The sequence below is a fragment of the Procambarus clarkii genome, chromosome 26 (assembly GCF_040958095.1).
Source record: "Procambarus clarkii isolate CNS0578487 chromosome 26, FALCON_Pclarkii_2.0, whole genome shotgun sequence".
Taxonomy (NCBI): domain Eukaryota; kingdom Metazoa; phylum Arthropoda; class Malacostraca; order Decapoda; family Cambaridae; genus Procambarus; species Procambarus clarkii.
Genome location: NC_091175.1, coordinates 44289593 through 44296733, shown reverse-complemented (window position 1 = coordinate 44296733; position 7141 = coordinate 44289593).

The window sequence follows — 7141 nt, the reverse complement described above, 5'->3', positions numbered from 1 at the left end:
ACCTGCCACACAAAGACACAGCAGTGACAACCGCCAAATTATACGATGTAGATCACTGAAATTGGCATAAAAGCCGCGGATATTCCACTAGACAATGTCAACAGCTGTGACAGGAAGACATGAGAGAGAGAGAGAGAGAGAGAGAGAGAGAGAGAGAGAGAGAGAGAGAGAGAGAGAGAGAGAGAGAGAGAGAGAGAGAGAGAGAGAGAGAAGAGAGAGAGAGAGAGAGAGAGAGAGAGAGAGAGAGAGAGAGAGAGAGAGAGAGAGAGAGAGAGAGAGAGAGAGAGAGAGAGAGAGAGAGAGAGAGAGAGAGAGAGAGAGAGAGAGAGAGAGAGAGAGAGAGAGAGAGAAGAGAGAGAGAGAGAGAGAGAGAGTGAGAGAGAGAGAGAGAGAGAGAGAGAGAGAGAGAGAGAGAGAGAGAGAGAGAGAGAGAGAGAGAGAGAGAGAGAGAGAGAGAGAGAGAGAGAGAGAGAGAGAGAGAGAGAGAGAGAGAGAGAGAGAGAGAGAGAGAGAGAGTGAAGAGAGAGAGAGAGAGAGAGAGAGAGAGAGAGAGAGAGAGAGAGAGAGAGAGAGAGAGAGAGAGAGAGAGAGAGAGAGAGAGAGAGAGAGAGAGAGAGAGAGAGAGAGAGAGAGAGAGAGAGAGAGAGAGAGAGAGAGAGAGAGAGAGAGAGAGAGAGAGAGAGAGAGAGAGAGAGAGAGAGAGAGAGAGTGAGAGAGAGAGAGAGAGAGAGAGAGAGAGAGTGAGAGAGAGAGAGAGAGAGAGAGAGAGTGAAAGAGAGAGAGAGAGAGAGAGAGAATTGACTCAGAAGGGGGAGGTTGTGCGGCTTCTTGGCGCTGTTGTTTTTTTGAAAAATTTCGGTGTTTATCAGCTCGCTGGAAACTGAGCTTAGCGTGTGACGTGTGTGAATACTCAGTGATCGCTGTGGAAAGTGTTCTGACAGTGAAAACCGTGTAACCTTCGTGATTTTAGTGATTTTGTGGTACGTGTTTACAGTGAGGACTAGATTGAGCCAGGCGCGGGCAGGCCACTGCCGGCATCGCTCCTCCCCCCCCCCCCGCCGAGTCCCAACGGTCAGGTCAGCTGACTGGCCTCTCTCTCTCTGCCAGGTGTCTCTGTGCTTGCCTAGAGTGACTTTTGTTTTCTGGGCGTAGCTATGTCGAATCATATTAAGATCTTGAAACCTAGATCTGTGTCTGGATATCTTCCACAATATTTCTGTTGTGTTTGTGGGTATACTACAAGGAAAAAAGAGTTTGTTCAGTGCAAGGAGGATAATTGTCTTAACATCTGTCATACACAGTGCAAGACCGACTCTGACTTCTGTTGTACTCAAGTGCCAGATCTCAGGACCCAGCGGGGAATTGCTGATCCTGTGGAGTACGACACGGAAACTGACTTTGCACCACAGCATGACCTGACAAATTCCTGCCTAGCTGACACATCTACTGATCAACAGGCTGCGTTTATTCAGTTTTACAAACTCTCCCAGAAGTTTCTCCAACATAGGGAGGCTCTAATTGACATTCTGGGGCTCATTGACTCCTTCAAGGCAGTGTGTGAAAATCAGAACACAGTATCAACAACAGACACAAGCTGCTATGCACAAAGTGCCGAGGTTGACAGTTGCTGGTCTAATCACATTGCTAGTAACTCCGAGGCTAAAGCTTGGTGGGACTCTATCCAACATAAAGCCTCACAGGAAGCTTTGAACCACAACTCCGAATCTGCAAATCCATCTGCAGGTCTTCCAGACACATCTTTGTTGCAACCAACACCTTCTGTCACACCAACTGTGGAAACGCACAGCAGTTTAAATACAATACCCAGTGTGACTTCCACTCCTGCTAATTCTGACACACTGGTACCGACATCTACAACTGTCAATCACGCGGTGCCCACTGTACCAGTACAAGGGCCAAATCAAAACTCAACTAGTCAACGAAGGCCTAGAAGGAGTGGTCGAAGACATATCCGTCCTTCTCAGCGTTCTCGGCCTTCACACCCTCAGCTACAACATAACCATAACCGGGCGCTGCATCACCAACCTCAACAAGACCCTGAACAACAACAACAACACCGGCCTCCACACCCTCAGCAACAATATAACCAGGCACTGCATCACCAACCTCAACAAGACCCTGAACAACAACAACACCGGCCTCCACACCCTCAGCAACAACATAACCATAACCGGGCGCTGCATCACCAACCTCAACAAGACCCTGAACAACAACAACACCGGCCTCCACACCCTCAGCAACAACATAACCAGGCACTGCATCTCCAACCTCAACAAGACCCTGAACAACAACAACACCGGCCTCCACACCCTCAGCAACAACATAACCAGGCACTGCATCTCCAACCTCAACAAGACCCTGAACAACAACAACACCGGCCTCCACACCCTCAGCCACAACATAACCATAACCAGGCACTATATCACCTACCTCAACAAGGCCCTGAACAACAACACCAGCAACACACTCAGCATTGGTCTCATCACCTGAATCAGTGGCTTAAAGTAAGCCCCTGCTCTAAATGCAATCGCAGGGGGCATACAGCTGATACCTGTCGAAGAGATCTCAGGTGTAATTACTGCCACCGAACAGGTCATCAACAGGACACTTGTCGTACCAAAAGGGTCCTGGATAGACAGGAACAAATGTTTAGAGATCTAATCACAGATCAATCTCAGAAATACTCAGACTTGGTGCAAACTCTTACTCATCAGCACCCTTACTATCCATACCCAATCCCTGAAGGAGTCGTTGTGCCTTATTCAGCTCAGCAGATTTACACTCCACCAGCACAGCAGCTACGAAGTCTGCCTCCATACACAGCTGCATTCTCAAACAACTTGCAGAGATGAGGAGTCAATCGATAAGCATATTGTCTGCCAACATCAGGGGCTTCATGACCAATGTTGGCGATCTCACACACAGCTTTGTGAACACTCATCGTCCTGATGTGGTTGTTGTGCTAGAAACATTTCTAGATGACAGGACCCCTGAGAACTTTGCAACAATTGCCGGTTATACCTCATGGTTGCGCCGAGATAGGCAGGGTCAAGGAGGGGGTGTTGCAGTGTGCACCAGCAAATCTGTGTATGCACAACACATTGATGTGGTCATTCCTGGTCATCTTGAAATTATGTTCTTTAAAGTATGCTTAAATCCAGGTACCTCAATTCTCTTATGTGCAATGTACAGACCTCAATGGCAGGGTGCTTCTCCAATCACCTTCCTGATGGACAATCTAGACTCCCTGCTAATGCAGCACAACTGTCAGCACATTATAATTGTAGGTGACCTCAACCAGTATCTTATACAGAGGGATTTTGATGAACTCTTAGCAGTTTTTAACCTTGAAAATTTTGTGAGTTTTCCTACCCACATATCAGGCTCGTCCCTTGATCCTGTCGTAACTGACCTTCCTGCAAATATTGTTAATTGCAGACCTCTGGGATATGTTGGTTCTTCAGACCACCAGGCTGTCTTTACTACACTGGCTATCCCGACAGATCGAGGTGAAGAATCTGTTCGTACTACCTGGCTATGGGACAGAGGGAACTGGCCAGCCCTACGTTCAGAGCTTGAAGTAACTGATTGGCATGCCTTGCTCCAGGGGGACGTGAACAGCCAAGTAAACGCTTTCACCAGTCATATACTGGACCTCCAGTATAGGCATATCCCTCACCGGCAGTATGTGACCAAGCCCACTGATCAGCCTTGGTTTGGATATCGGTGCCGGATGGCAGCTGAAGCCAAAAACAAGGCCTGGAGGAGATATAAACGGCATCCCTCGGCTCATAACAGAAACATTCATAGACAATCTTGTCGAATAATGAAAGAAGTTCAAAAGTGGGCTATATCCAGATGGGAATCCGAAACTCGAAGAAAACTTGCATCTGGAAGGGTTGGATCCAAGGTCTGGTGGTCCCTGGTGAAGGATCGGCAGGGGTACTCATCTGAGGACACAATCCCACCTCTAAACAGAGAAGATGGTACTGTGGCAACCAGCAATCAGGAGAAGGCTGATTTACTGGCAAACCACTTTGCTTCCAAGATGCAGGTCCCTGATCCTGAACGTCAGCCTCCACATCTTGCCCCATGCACTGTGTCTAAGTTGACTGAAGTGGTTATAAATCATGCTGAAGTTCTCCATCTCCTTAACACGCTAGACACAAGCAAAGCTGTGGGGCCAGATAAGGTCAGTCCAAGACTACTACGCATGCTGCGCTGACCTGTTGGCTCCACCTCTCACGCGCCTCTTCCAACTGTGCCTAGTTCAAGGAATTTGGCCCTCCTTATGGAAGAAGGCAGACGTTGTTCCAGTGCACAAAAAGAAGAGCCGCTCAGTAGTTGGTAACTACAGACCTGTGTCACTGCTTTCCATTACTGGCAAGATCCTAGAATCATTAATTGCTCAGCAAATGACATCATTTTTTGACCGTCATCGGCTAATTTGTGATCGACAGTATGGTTTTAGAAAAGGCCGATCTGCTGCTGATCTTTTGCTAAATCTCTCCTCTAAGTGGCATCAGTCACTGGATGAGTCCAAGATCAGCTGTGTTGTTGCTCTAGATATAGCAGGAGCCTTTGATCGGGTCTGGCACTCTGGACTAGCAGTGAAGCTTCAAGCTTTAGGCATTGCAGGCTCCATCTTAGTGTTATTAAAAGACTACCTTCAAGAACGGACTCTAAGGGTGGTCCTCAATGGAGCAGAATCCGATAGCCACTCAATTGGTGCCAGCGTTCCACAGGGTAGTGTGCTTGGCCCTCTGCTGTGGAATGTTTATTTCAACGATCTTCTTCATCTCATTCCTGAAGCTCAAGCCTATGCTGATGACTACTCTAACCTTTACATACAGAAAGGAGGAAATGCTAACTGCTGCAAGAATCATTAATCACAAACTTTCAGCAATTTCTACCTGGGGTAGGAGATGGCAGGTCACATTTGCGGCTGAGAAGACTCAAGCGATGATGATAACTAGACTGCACATGGCGAATCGGACAGAACTGCAAATGGGTGGCAAATCCCTAGAGTTCACAGAAGAATTTGACATCTTGGGAATGAAGTTCGACTCTTCAATGACAATGAAGAGCCATGTGGTAAACCTTAGCTAAAAAGGCAGCCAGGAAACTTACAGCACTACGGCGCATCTCATATCTTCTTGACAGCAAGGGATGCAAAACCTTATATGAAGCTCAAGTTCGCTCCCATCTTGAGTATGCACCCCTTTCCTGGATTGCCTGCCCCCCATCTTTCGTCAGACTGTTGGACAAAGTGGAGAGACGGGCTAGAAGGCTTATCTCTAGTCTTGACCAAGTCAGGTGGGAACGGTCTGAACATCAGAGCCTGCAACACCGTCGGGACGTTGTTGGTCTTACTGTTATGTACAAGGCCAACATCCTAAAGTTCCGCACTTGGCCCAACTCCGTGGAGTACCAGTAGTTCCCACTCGTAACACTAGGCTCTCAACCTTCAACAGTCTCATGCTGGAAGTGCCATTCTCAAGAACATCACTCCATCAGCGTTCATTCCTTCCGAGACTTACTCGCATCTGGAACTTGTTCGCTCAACAGATTGATACACGGGAGATCAGGTCAACTGTTCACATGAAGACTCTGGCACACAGCTGGCTACAAGCTCATCCTGTTCCTTATATGATTGTTACTTAATGTTTTTTAATGAATAAAGGCTATTCCTTCTAAAGCAAATAATACCAGGCTCATGAAATAAATGGGCATCTAGGAGTAGGTTTCAACTTAGCTTACATAAGTTAATATATGATAGTTCCCATTGTGTTAGTTTCAAAGTATACTCTTATGAAATAAATGAGTTTCTAGGTGTAGGCTTCAGATGAGCTGAGGTAGGATAACAGCTCTTGCTTGCAGTTTCAATAGGTATGTTATTAGGCATCCCTTATGAATCCTAGTCTTAGTTTAAAAAAAAAAAAAAAAAAAAAAAAAAAAAAAAGAGAGAGAGAGAAAGAGAGAGAGAGAGAGTGAGACAGAGAGAGAGAGAGAGAGAGAGAGAGAGAGAGAGAGAGAGAGAGAGAGAGAGAGAGAGAGAGAGAGAGAGAGAGAGAGAGAGAGAGAGAGAGAGAGAGAGAGAGAGAGAGAGAGAGAGAGAGAGAGAGAGAGAGAGAGAGAGAGAGAGAGAGAGAGAGAGAGAGAGAGAGAGAGAGAGAGAGAGAGAGGAGAGAGAGAGAGAGAGAGAGAGAGAGAGAGAGAGAGAGAGAGAGAGAGAGAGAGAGAGAGAGAGAGAGAGAGAGAGAGAGAGAGAGAGAGAGAGAGAGAGAGAAGAGAGAGTGAGAGAGAGAGAAAGAGAGAGAGAGAGAGAGAGAGAGAGAGAGAGAGAGAGAGAGAGAGAGAGAGAGAGAGGAGAGAGAGAGAGAGAGAGAGAGAGAGAGAGAGAGAGAGAGAGAGAGAGAGAGAGAGAGAGAGAGAGAGGAGAGAGAGAGAGAGAGAGAGAGAGAGAGAGAGAGAGAGAGAGAGAGAGAGAGAGAGAGGAGAGAGAGAGAGAGAGAGAGAGAGAGAGAGAGAGAGAGAGAGAGAGAGAGAGATGAGAGAGAGAGAGAGAGAGAGAGAGAGAGAGAGAGAGAGAGAGAGGAGAGAGAGAGAGAGAGAGAGAGAGAGAGAGAGAGAGAGAGAGAGAGGAGAGAGAGAGAGAGAGAGAGAGAGAGAGAGAGAGAGAGAGAGAGAGAGAGAGAGAGAGAGAGAGAGAGAGAGAGAGAGAGAGAGAGAGATGAGAGAGAGAGAGAGAGAGAGAGAGAGAGAGAGAGAGAGAGAGAGAGACAGAGAGAGAGAGATGAGAGAGAGAGAGAGAGAGAGAGAGAGAGGAGAGAGAGAGAGAGAGAGAGAGAGAGAGAGAGAGAGAGAGAGAGAGAGAGAGAGAGAGAGAGAGAGAGAGAGAGAGAGAGAGAGAGAGAGAGAGAGAGAGAGAGAGAGAGAGAGAGAGAGAGAGAGGAGAGAGAGAGAGAGAGAGAGAGAGAGAGAGAGAGACAGAGAGAGAGAGAGAGAGGAGAGAGATGAGAGAGAGAGAGAGAGAGAGAGAGAGAGAGAGAGAGAGAGAGAGAGAGACAGAGAGAGAGAGAGGAGACGAGAGAGAGAGAGAGAGAGAGAGAGAGAGAGA